This window comes from Panthera pardus, unplaced genomic scaffold (assembly GCF_024362965.1).
Source record: "Panthera pardus isolate Hobbes unplaced genomic scaffold, ASM2436296v1 HiC_scaffold_17, whole genome shotgun sequence".
In the NCBI taxonomy this organism is placed as follows: Eukaryota; Metazoa; Chordata; class Mammalia; order Carnivora; family Felidae; genus Panthera; species Panthera pardus.
Genome location: NW_026526732.1, coordinates 50,247,250 through 50,260,906, shown reverse-complemented (window position 1 = coordinate 50,260,906; position 13,657 = coordinate 50,247,250). Strand labels below are relative to the sequence as shown.

The following is a 13,657-nucleotide window of genomic DNA, read 5'->3' as shown; positions in this document are numbered from 1 at the left end:
GGGCACATAAGGAATTTTCCCTTTTTTGGTAACTGTGCCTGGTTGTAAGTAGCCCATTGGTTAACTAGGGCCTATGGATACTTTCAGATGGGTTGCCTGATGGGCCTGTCTATATTCAGTCAGGTGATCACTGGGGGCCCTTTCCACATTCCATTGCCCAAGACTGTTTGCCTAAAAGCAGCTTCTACATTAATGAGCAGCTTCAGCCTCCAACTTCACGAATGAAACTTGAGGGTTTCTTTAGCTAACTCTGCTATCTCGTTCATCCCATGGTGCCCGGAAATGAACCGAGGAGGGACTTGGCTCTGAAGCGAGGCAGCTCCTCCAATTGCCTAGCCGAGCTGACCTCCATCATGGCTGCCGCCACCTCAGTCACACCCGTGGCCATGCTGCCACCAGACAGAAACACTGGAGCCTAAAGTTAAATTATTACTTCAATATCTCAATAACTAACATTTTGCATTCTCTAAGAATATTTTACTCTCTGTTCTGTAATTTGGGTTTGAATTTCTACTTAAACCATCATTCTGGCAATGCAACTATCTATGAAGATATAGAAAAAGATGAAAACCCACAATAAAACCTAAAATGAAAATCGCAAAAGGATTAGATTACCTGTGAGCATTTTTTATCATACTAATTAAATAGGGGACAGCACTGTATTTAGAACAAATAATGGCTCACCTGTGCTTCATCCCAGACATTCTGGTCATCTCACTCCAAGCCCTACTGCCAGCCTTTGTCCACATTCGTCTGTACCATCTAGAAATCTAGTATCAGTACCAAGTAAATCATGTTATTCTGCACAGAAGTTTGTCAGTTTTTATTCGTAATATAAATTTCGGTTGATTACAAAAGACAAATGCAAACCACTGCCGCTTTAGGACATAAACCAGAACAAAATATGATAATGAACTCTTCCAAATCAGTAGCTATTATTTTCATGTAGTCAAATCTATTTAACTCTGCTTCTTTATTATGCATGAGAGATATTCTGAAGTCCAAGATTTTAAGTCTATTCACATACAGTTGTTTTCTGATACTATGCCCCTTACTTAGTGTGTGACATATTTTATTTCAGAATTTAGGAAAAAGAATAACTAACACTGTTTAGGAAATCAAGAAGAAAATTAAGACCAGCATAAAAATGAGCAGATTGGCATAAAAAACTACTTTTCCTTAAAGTAGTTCCTAAAATAAAGACAGTCAGAAAGACTGATCTCTGGCATGTCTAAAGAGACAACTAGAAAACAAGCAATATTCTCCGAAGAAGACATGTGGATGGCCAACAGACACACATAAAGATGCTCAACATCACTAATCATCAGGGAAATGCAAATCAAAACCACAATGAGATATCACTTCAAACTTGTCAGAATGGCTAAAATCAAATACACTGGAAATAACAAACGTTGGTGAGGATGTGGAGAAAAATAAACCCTTGTGCACTGTTGGTGGGAATGCAGACTAGTGCAGTCAGTATTCAAGACAGTATGCACGTTCCTCAAAAAGTTAAAAATAGAATTGCCATGGGATCCAGTAATTCCACTGGGTATTAACCCAAAGAATACGAAGCATTAATTTAAAAAGGTATATGCAGGGTGCCTGGGTGGCTCAGTTGGTTAAGCGTCTGACTCTTGATTTTGGCTCAGGTCATGACCTCATGGTTTCTGAGTTCGAGCCCCGCTTTGGGCTCTGTGCTGACACTGTGGACCCTGCGTGGAATTCTCTCTCTCTCTCTGCCCCTCCCATGCTCATGCACTGTCTCTCTCTTTCAAAATAAACTTAAAAAAAAAGATATGTGCAGCCCTATGTTTATTGTAGCATTATTTATAATAGCCAAATTGTGCTAGAAACCCATGTCCATTCAGTAGATAAGTGGGTAAAGAAGAGGTGGTGTGTATATGTACAATGGAATATTAATCCTAAAAGAATGAAATCCTGCTATTTACAACGACATGGATGGAGCTAGAGAGTATTATGCCAAGTGAAATAAGTCAGAGAAAGAGAAATACCATATGATTTCAATCATATGTGGAATTTAAGAAACAAAACAAATGAACAAAGAAAAAGGGAGAAAAAAAAACTCTTACCTATAGAGATCCAACTGATGGTTATCAGAGGGGAGCTGGGTTAGGGACTTGGTGGAAAGGTGATGGGGATGAAGAGTACATTTATCATGATGAGCACTGAGTAATGTATAGAATTGTCGAATCACAATATTGTACCCCTGAAACGAATAGAACACTGTGTGTTAACTATACTGGAATTAAAGTTTAAGAATAAGTTTAATTGCCATGAGAAAACAAGCAAGGTTAGTAATGATAAAGCTGTCAATAACTACAAAAAAGATGATCCAATGATTCAACCACAGGGTATGGCATTTTAAGCTTTTGTTGTTGGATAAAAAGGAAAGTAAATTAGCTGGAATTAAATCCTCCAAGTCATAAAATTCCTATTTCTCTAATTTTCAGTAGTAAAATTATATCTATTTTTAATATTTATTCATATATTTTTGAGACAGAGAGAGAACCTGAGTGGAGGAAGGGCAGAGATAGAGAGGGAAACAAAGAATCCCAAGCAGGCTCTGCTCTGTGAGCACAGAGCCCGACTCAGGGCTCAAACCCACAAACGGAGAGATCATGTCCTGAGCTGAAATAGAGTCAGATACTTAACCGACTGAGCCACCCAGATGCCCCCGGTAGTAAAATTATCGTGTATTATTATATTATTATAAAATAATAGTGAATTCAATTCTGTTCTTTGTGATAATTTTCACATTTCTTGTTATTTTTCTAGAAGTCAATCATGATAAAGTTCATTTTGTGATTTCTACGAGATGGTACCATCCCATATTCTTCTAAATCGAGAATCGAGATGAAATGATGATTTTTTTCCCCCTCTATCTCACTAAGGAAAATCTTTTGGGGACTACAATATAATTTGATAATTTAGCTTGATTTTCTGCCATATGTGCCTTTTGTAGCATTGAATGAAAGGCACACCATTCTCCTCCCTCTGCTATTTGTTTGACATGCTAAGAGAGATTACCAGTAAGATAGAGGTCAAGGCAATTGCTACAGTCCATCAAACTTATGGGTCTTTTTTCCACACCCCACCAATACCCCTCATGATTCATGCATTTTAACATGGACATGTGCATCATATACATGGCATGGCACTTGGTTCTCAGACCTGTGTGTGTGTGTGTGTGTGTGTCTGTATATAAAAACATTTATAGTATGTGTATATATATCTAGACAAATATAGAAAAACTCAGGAGAATTTTTAAGATAACTTAAACTTCTATATCATTTTAGTTTGCAAAGTATATTAACATCAATCATCTCATTTTACATTTCCCTACCTCACCTGTGTTTGAGGTAGAAAAGCAGGAAGTAGTCGCTTCCCCCTGTGGAGAAATGACTGTGATCAGAGGAAGCCAAGTAACATGTCCAAGGTCATAGAGTTAAGGAGGAGCACAGGTGGGACCCCTGAGTCCTTGATAAGTGCCCTTTGCCCAATGCCATGCTGGCCCCACAGATTTTCATGATGCCGAATGGGTGCAACTGAAGAGTGAGGTTCTTCTCTTTACTTCCTTTTTTCTCCCCCAGGGACATTTTTTCAAGAAACATGTTCCAGTTTGTCATCTGGGTAGCATTGTAAAGGAATATATAAGGATGAAATTTGGTTAGTAAATAGCGTATCTTTTATTTTTCTGAGTACTGATACCCATTAAAAATCAGGTTCTAGAATGCCATTGTCTTATTCAATTTTGAGAAAGAGTTCTGGAATAGCATGCTACACCCTTCCCTACAGCAAACACACACACACACACACCCCCACACACACACACACACCCTGTCAGTATCACTGTATCAGCAATTAATAATAAATAAATAGTCAACCAGATACCTGCTAATTTAGTATAAAGCAAAAATATCAGATTTTGTGTTAACCCTACTCCAGATGCATTTTTTTTTCATGGTAAAGCATTTGGATTTTATTTTATAATTTAAATGTTTTTTTTCTTGATTTTATTTTTAATGTTGATAAACACAATCTGTACTTGGAGCTGGATAAGAGACAGGCTTTTAACATAAGGTTTTCAACCTAGAATGTGACTTTTTCAAAAAAAAAATTCAATATTAGGCCTTTTTGCTGCAGACAGTTTCCATGAGAGTCTCCTGAGAAACTAGTTTCTTTAAAAACAGGTTGCTACTACTTCCTGTGAAATTCATAAAGTGGCTTTCCTTTTGCTTAGTCATCCAGAATGAAGTCAAAAGGCTCAAAGTCTCTCCAGAAGCTATAAGCCAGGGTCACCTCTTACCTTGCTTGTCTGACACTGCCTCCAGTCAGACCAGTCAGGGATATTAAGAATGGCTTCACTGGCCAGCACCTTCCTTCTCAACTGCAAGGGAAATTTTTTTTTTTTTAATTCTGTGGAGAAGTTTCTCTCCTCTGTCAAGTTCAACATAAATATATGTTGCTCTCGGTTGTGCAATGGGCTTGATGTCAGAGTGCTCTGGATTTCCAACAGCTGGTTCTATTTGTTGTTCCTTTGCCTGGGTAACGAAGGTATCTTTAATGCCATTCACGGAGCAGTGGCTGAGTGGCACACAAAAATGACCTGTAGCTGGAGGTGATAGCTCTTATAATTTCTCTAAAATAAAACACACCGTTTCATTCAACTCTTAGAGAAAAGCCTCAGTGTAGTCTTATACTCCTCCACCTCTTCCACCATCTTGCTGAATGAAAGGTCCATCACTGACTGATAGAGTCCGATGGGCAGGATGAGGACATGGTCATCAGCTAAGCCTCCTTTGACCAGGGAAAGGTAGCAATGTGGGTCAGTGTTGACCACCAAATGCTTTTCCACTTTAGGACTGGCAAGGCAAAACCAGCAAGGTCCTGGAAGCTAAGCAACTTTGGAGGCTGTTTTGGGTGAAGGTTAGTCCCTGCCTGTAGATGAATGCTTTCTTTCTCTGCTTCAGTCTATCTATCCCCTTAGCCATCTTAGAGAATAACAGAGTAGTTACAGATGATTAAAGAGATCAAACTGTACATAGATAGTCTTTAAAATCTCATGTAAGCAGGAATGGTTTCATCTTCTGTGTGTGGGTTGAATATAAAACACCTATTTAATTTTAACCATCATTATTGTGATCCAGCTTTGTGGAAGTGGGAGAGAGCCATCTGCTCAGAAAGGTGATTATGAATAACACATAATGAAACTTCATTCAAGCAGCACTGACTGAGGCAGAATTACATGGTGAACAAGACAGAGCTTGGAGATCAGGAAACAGGGCTTTGAATAGGAATTCTCCCACGTACCACCACTGTGACCTCAGACAATTAGTCTTTCTCCCTTCATCTGCAAAATGACAACAATAGTGTCTACTTCATACAGTTCTTGTGAAGATGAAATAAGAAAGTGCATGTATAGCCCTGTGCATGATGGCACATCATATGCAGTCAATAAGAGGTTGCCCTTGTAAGAAATTTGCCAAGAACTTCATAAAACAAGATTTCCTACTGATGCAAGAACTTGTATATGTTTTAAAAACATCCCTGAGAATTTTTCTTTGACATAAAACTTAATATAAGTGCTAATACTGTAAATATTTGTCTCTTACATTACTGATAGTCATTATACATATGCATACATATACATGTACATATACATATACATATATATATCCTAACCCTGCATTTCTTAATCTTTTCCTAGTCCTTACTTCTAGATATTCTGTCAAATTCCCCCAGATCATGACTATTTCACTCTGAGAAAAGATTAATTTGTTACTCTTCTGTTCAGTGTCTCAGGGTCCTGATTTCCATAAACTTGATTTTCCATACCCCCTTTGCCATTTGTTTTCTGGATAGATATGGCTAATGGGAGACCAAATAGAAAAAGAGGAGGACTGAGAGAAGCCAGGTTACTTCACTGCCTTTTTTCTTGGCTTTTGGCTATATATCTACCATAGACTGAGTCTCCATAATCCCATCCCTTTCTAGCAGACCTTCTCTCTGTGGCCACAATTTCTGTTGAGCCAATCCTTGCCATGATCCCAGTCCCCACCTGGGCCTTACTTTCATGAGTGGCTGTTTCTCTGTGGTTCCAGCTTCTGTCTAGATGCTCTGTATTCTTGGGCCTTTGAAGCATCAACTCTAGATGTCTCTCCAACTCTATAATAACTTTTGGGGCACCTGGGTGGCTCAGTCTGTTAAGTGTCGGGCTCTTGATTTCAGCTCAGGTCATGATCTCACAGTTAGTGAGTTCGAGCCCTGTGTCTGGCTCTGTGCTGACAGTGCAGAGCCTGCTTGGGCTTCTCCTCTCTTTCCCTCTCTTTCCCTCTCTCTCTTCTCCTCCCTATCTCAATATATATATATATATATATATATATATATATATATATATATATACACACACATATATATATGTAAATATATATTTATATATGTGTATGTATATATATGTATATATATTAGATATAGATATAGATATATAGAGATAGATAGATAGAATGACTTTTGTCTGACACTAATCTTTGGCTGCTGATGTGAAATTCTGGGTGTCTTCACCATTCCCTGATTGTCTTGTAGACCTTCCTCCTCCTCTGTAGCTAGTAGTCTGTATTAATGTCCTCAATTAAACTACTTGGTTTGGAATCTCCCCTTGATTAACCCTGACAGATTCAATGATGGTAATTCCACAATTGTTTTCTCATCAACTGACCTAGTGTAGACATTTGATTTTTAGAATTTTTTATAGAATTTGAATTTCAGAGGTCATTTTTATTTATTTTATTTATTAATTTTTTTGAAAGAGAGAGAGAGAGAGGGAGAGAGCATGTGCCTGTGTACTCATGCATGTGTGCAAGTGCCCTCACAAAGCGGGGGAGGGGCAGAGTGGACGGAGGGAGAGAATCTGAAGCAGGCTACACTCTCAGCCGAAGCCCCACCAGGGGGCTCAATCTCAGGACTGTGAGATCATGACCTGAGCTGAAATCAAGAGTCTGACACTTAGCTGACTGAGCCACCCAGGCACCTCAGAGGTCATTTTTAAAAGGTAAGTATCGAACTATGAGTCGTTTATTTTTTTATTCAAGAAAGTTAAAAAAATGCCTGCTCCAGACTAGCTAAATAGAAATTCTGTGCCCAAGATCTATCAGTGAAAATGTACAATGAAGTCCAAGGCATGAGTACATTATCAAAGAAGAAAAGATTATTTTCATAATTTCTTCCTGTTAGTATTATAGTTCATAATATTTTGGAATTTTAAGCAGGAATAATTTAATTCGTTTTGAGTTTATCCTAAATAAAAGAACTTGAATTCTAAACTAAACCTCAAAATGTGTGTATTACGATAGATTTTTTTTCCTGTGACTTTCATGCATGTAGTTCCCACAAATTTAATAAACAAAAGAAAAAATATGAATCAAATACTAGAAAAAATTATAACTAATCTCAGAATATAAATTTTCTGCTAAATTACAGAGAATATTATAAAATAAGCCTGATATTTTCAACTTGCTGTTTAACTCAATGCAAAAGAATCAAACTTATGACTTCCTTTAACTTTGTAGATCATTTGTAATTTAAGGGGAAAATTTCTGTCCAAAATGAAAAGGGTGGATTGAATTCTGAAGTTCAAGAAAATCATATTAACCTAACATCTCAAGTAAAACAAAACCAGATTCTCTTAGGCAACCAGAGGGCTATATACATAAGTTTTCATTTTTGTGCAGATGGGTTACATTCAAAAGGAAAGAGAACATGAAATAGGGTGTCCTGAGACATATACTTTTGTTTAATTGCCTAAATTGGTTCTTTTCTGTTGCCCATGGTCATTGGGAAAATATTAATATATCAGGGTTATGGAACTTGTCTAAAGTTGCAGAATATCTGCTCTGATGGATTTATGTGACCAGCGGTGTTACTGTAAATAAATAAATTTATTAAATTGACCATTTTAAGCAAAAATACACTGAGGCAAGCTAAGAATTATCTGAGTTGGTGCAGCTGGTGCTTAGCAAATGTTATTGACCTTGAAAAATATTGCAATTTGCCAACAATAATAAAGCTCTAATTAAAAAATGGTTATTCAGGAAGGAAATCAACATTAATGAGAACATTTCTTAAAACTGTCTCTCAAAGTAATATACCCATAAAAATAAGTCAATTAGGAAAAAATGTAGTGTTTCAATGGTACATAAAGAGTTTGTAAAAGAAGAAACTAGGTCCAAGACTTAGACAGCTGTGGATTCCATCATTATAAAAATGTAATATACTAATGGAAAAATATGTTTAAAGGTTGATGCAATTGTAAAAGGAACTAGGAAACATCTTACGAGAAGAGGAAAATTAATACAATACTTATTTATTTATTTTTTAAGTTGATAGACTATTTTCTATTAGTTTTAGTTTACAGAAAACTGGAGCAGAAAATGTGGAGAATTCCCATACACCCATTCTCTCCCCTGAGCATAGTTTTCCTTATTATTAAACCTTGCATTAATGTGAATATTTGTTACGATTGATGAGCCCATGTTGATACATCATTATCTGAAGTTAACAGAGTTCACTCTTTGTTCTGTGTATTCTATGAGTTTTGACAAATGTGTAATATATATCTCTACATTACAGTACTATGAAGGATAGTTTCACTGCTCTAAAAATCCCCTGTGCTCTCTATACACCCTTACCTCTGCCTCTCCCAACCTCTGGCAACCACTGATATTTTACTGTCTTCATAGTTTCACCTTTTCCAGAATGTTCTATAATAGAAATTATACAGTTTGCAGCCTTTTCAGATTGAATTCTTTCACTTGCCAACATGCATGTAAGCTTTCTCCATGTCTTCTCATGGCTTGATAGCTCATTTATTTTTAATGCTGAAAAATATCTCATTGCATGGATACACCACAGTTTGTTATCCATTCACCTAATGAAGGACATGTTATGTTTCCAAGTTTTAGCAATCATAAGTAAAGCTGTTATAAATATCCATGTGCAGTTTTTGTGTGGACCTAAGTTATAACTCATTTGGGTATTTCTGGGATTTTTAATATTTGTAACAGTTTTATAAAAATTTTATGCTATAAATTAAAAAATTCAACTAGGTTGACCAATTTTCAGAAAAAAATATATATAAGCAAATGTCCCTAAAGAAGAATTAGAAGGGCTGAATTGTCCTGTAATTACTCGAAAATTGAATCAGTAGTCAAAAATATTTCCACTAAGAAAATCCCAAGCACAGAGTCTCTATCAAGTCAAACCAGTGTTCAAGTAACAAATTATTTCAATCTTAATCAAACTTTTTCAGGGCACTGAAAACTTACTTATGAGGCTAGTGTGATTTTAATACCATAATGCAACAAAGATAGTAAAGAAAGAAACTCATGAGCAAAATTTATTTATGAAACATAGATGCAAAAATCATAAGTAATATGATTAGCAAAAAGCATTTAGAACATATATATAAAATGTAAGTGGCATAATCCATGATGACAAAGTTGATTTTACTTCAGGAAGATAAAGTTGTATCAATATGAAAAAATTAATTAATATAAATTGCCCTATTATGAAATTAAAGATCATAAGATACCTCAACAATTACAAAAAGAGCACTTAATTCATTGATGTTGATGTTATTGAAAAATTAGACACAGAGGGAACTTCCTTAATATGACTCTAAATCAATGGTAAACTTTATACACAGTGAGAACCCACTGAAGCCTCTACCTCTGGGTTCAGAAAGAAGACCAAGATTCCAAGCAATACCTCTTTTATTTGATATTTTACCAGTGTTTCTAACTAGTGCAGAATGACAAGAAAAAGAAATAATTGTGTAAGGATTGGAAAGAATAAGGAAATAAAAACTCATTTGCAAATCATTTGCAAAGGAATAACCAAAAATACTTACAAATAAATTATTGCAATCAATACAAGAGTAAGGAGAAGTTGCTAAATAAAAATCTGCATAGTCAAATAATTATGTTCCTAAGTTACAGTAATAAATGTAAGAATACAAACAGAAAGTTTAAAGGTAACATTTATAATAACACCACGCATACAAACTACGTAAAAACATACCTGGCGGAATGTGTTCAAGAATTCTGTGAGAAAAATTTTAAGATTTATTAAAAGACTTTAACCAACATGTAAGGGAAAAGATAAATTATATTAATTTATTCCCCCCAAATGATTCCAGTCAGAATCATAGCATGTTCTTGCCATGGAAATTGACAAGCTGATTCTAAAATTTATATGTAAAGTCGGAGGGTGCGTATAACTAGACAGTGTTGAAATAGAGGAATTAGTGCAAAGACTTGCTTTATTGGATATTAAAACTCATTACACAGCTATGATAATTAAGGTAATGTTGTGTGGGTACACAGAGAGACTAATGAAATAAAATGGAGGGCCCAGAAGAAGACGCATAGTTATACAGACATACACGTGACAGAGATGGCCTGAAAGATTGGTGGACGATGAACAATCTCTTCCAAAAATACTGTTCAGACCAAATGTATCCATCTGAACAACAAATCAAAATACTATTTTACAACACACATAAAATCAAGTCTGGGCTGATTAAAGATCTGAGTGGAAAAGACAAAATTATCAATACAGGAAAATATCTTCATGATGTCAGGGGAGCAAATGATCTATATCTGTTGGCTTCGGCTGGAGTATAAATTATGAAAAAATATACTAGTAGTCCACCAGTAATATTCTTAGAATTGAGTTTTTCATTCTTTTGTGTTTTAACATGTAACTTTTATGTTTTAATATGTATACTTTAAAGCATTGTTTCATAAAGAAAATATAAAGCACTTCAAATGTAAAACAGTATAACAGCAATACTTCCTCACCATTGCGCAGTGAAAAATACAAAATTTGTATAAAGGCCTTTGTATATGCATTGTAGTAAAACTTTAGTGTAGGAATATCTAATAGACTTGAAACATTCTTTGCCATTTACTTTATCTGTTTCTATTTTGTTATTCAAATAATATTACTAGTTGACAATTTATTTCTAAAACATAAAAATAAAAATATGTGAGAAGGGAAATAATAATAATGCCAAGTAAGATGTGTATGTGCACTTTGAAAATTAATTTTCTATTTTGCTTTATCAAATATGATTTGATTTAAAGACTACTTTTACTTGCAAAAAGACCAATTACAGAGCTATGATAATTAAGATAATGTGGTGTGAGTACAGAGATAGACTAATGAAATAAAATGGAGAGCCCAGGAGCAGATGCATGGGTATACAGACATATATGTGACAGAGATGACCGTATTTATGTGAGATCATAAGGGTGGGGCCTTCATCCTATGGGGCTCGTGCCCTTATAAGATGAGGAGACACTGTCATGTGAGGGCACAATGAAAAGAGGATCCTTTGCAAGCCAGGAAACATTCTCACCAGGAACCACTGAGCTGGCACCTTGACTCTAGGTTTCCCAGCCTCCAGAGCTGTGAGAAAATAAATTTCTGTTGTTGAAGCCATCCAGTCTATAGTATTTTGTTATGACAGCCCAAGCTGACTAATACAAGACCTAAACATGCACAGCCATAAAACCTAACTCTCTCTGCCTAAATGTAGCATTTATGACACCTGGCATTTGTTCCATAATAATAAGCCTTTCCTTTCTGTCACCATTTGTAATTAATTAGCAGAGTTCCTTACAAACAATATGTATTCCATCCTTATTTTTTCAACCACTTTTATCATTTCACTGATCATCCAAAAGTTAATGAATCAAAACATCCATTTACTCTGCTCATAATCTTGTGGGTCTTGCATACATGTCTCAGCTGGGGAGTTCTATTCTTCTAGTTCATCTGGTCGTAGCTGGGATTCCACATGTGTTGGCAGCCACCTAAAGGTCTGCCTGGCAGAGGTCTCTCTGGAGGGTGGCTGGTCACCAGCTGGGACAACAAAAGTGATTGGGCTGCACGCGTCTCACCCTCCGGCAGGCTAGCCTAGACCTATTTACATGGCAACTCCAGCATTCCAAGAAGCCAGGCCAAGCCTAGGCTTAGGACTTGAACTCTGTTCCTTCCACCTCAGACTGTTGTCCAAATCAACTCAAAAGACTAGGCCGGATTGAAGGGACAGAGAAGACCAAAAGCTGAGCATTGTGGCCATTTTTGCAATCTACCACAATTAAACAATGCATATGGATATTCAAATAGCATAGCTGAGGCAGTGATGGTGTTCCATCCCAACTGCCATGGCAGAGATGGCCAACAGTAATCTAAGGCAATGAAAATTGTCTTTTTAATTAGTTGATGGCATGACAGCCTATTCAAGTTATAAAAAATCTTCCAGAGGCGTAAAATCTTAACTCCTGGAGGGTGGTAGTCCTTTCCATTCCTTTGTGAATTAACCTTATCCATATCTGAAGCTCAAAGGAAGTAAACCTGTTTTTAAAAATCTATGCACTAATATTTTCCTTGTTACATGGAGTGATCTCTTAAATAGGTTGATCTAGGCTAGTGAGAATTTCCAGAAACCTTCCATAATCAGCCTAATAGAAGCATGCATTTTGAGGCTGAAATAATAAAGCAATATGCTTTTTTGTCTCCCAACTGCTCTGCAGATCTCTGTGTGCTAGTTTTTCCCTGCCCTTGGATGAAATCTCAAAGAAGCTCCGAGATAATAAAGCCCTCTAGGCTCTTTGATCCCTAAAACAGTTTTAGACCAATAATTGGTATGTTCAGTCCCAAGTAGTAATAGAAACTCCAAATTTTATTCTAGGTTAACTCTTCCATCCTTGTATTAATTAGGATGGATTGGGTTATACTGTGGTAACAGGCAAACCCCCAGTAGTTTTGGGTTTTTGTTTGTTTGTTTGTTTTTGTTTGTTTACTTACCCTAAGTCCTCTCCAGACCAAAGTAGTAACTCCTCTTTGCAGTAACTCAGCAACGAAAGCCATCTATCTTGGGATGCTGCCATTTTGATATGGCACCTCCTTACTGCTGCTGTGCAAGGGTCACACAGTCTTCTCGCTGCTACCGTTTGAAAGCGACACATGGCATTTCCAGTCCCATTTCTTCAGTTGCACATAGTCACATGCCCCATGTAAATGAAAGGGTCTGGAAGTTGTGCCTTTCATAATTAGAAAAAGAAACTAGAACGATATTGATGAGTTCTACTTCTGGGGGCCCTACCACTCTCCCTGCTTGTGCCTGCTAGGAATAGGAGATATGGGAGACTTCTTTTCTATTTTATTGCCTCGTGTTTCTGTCCCTGATCCTCTACCCCCACAGTTCATAAAATCAAGGTATAGATGCCATTACTCCTCCAAGATGGAACGAAGAAGAGAAGGGAAAGTAAGGGGCAGTAATGGCCTTACTTTCCTGGGACTGTTGTGAGCTGGTGAAACACTGTCTGGCTTGGCCAGTGTTTTACAATGGATTCTTTCTTCTGTTGTGGGCTGCATAGGTTCTTTGGAGGTTCTCCCATTACTGAAGACTGCTCACTGGTAGTTCTCTGACATTTTCCCATTGACAATTTTCAACTCTTGTTTGTCCGTCTATACCTGGGTCTCTACCACACTTCCTGGACAAAGTCCCTTTGTCTGACTGAGGTATGACACAAGGTCACTTTTCCCTAGTTCAGAGGAAAAACACGCA

General features: G+C 36.7%; 1 pseudogene; it reads right to left on the bottom strand.

Annotated features, from left to right (window-relative positions):
* Nucleotides 1-4,260: 4,260 nt before the first annotated feature.
* LOC109263263 (CWF19-like protein 1) overlaps nt 4,261-13,657 on the bottom strand; it is a 126,725-nt pseudogene continuing 117,328 nt past the window's right edge.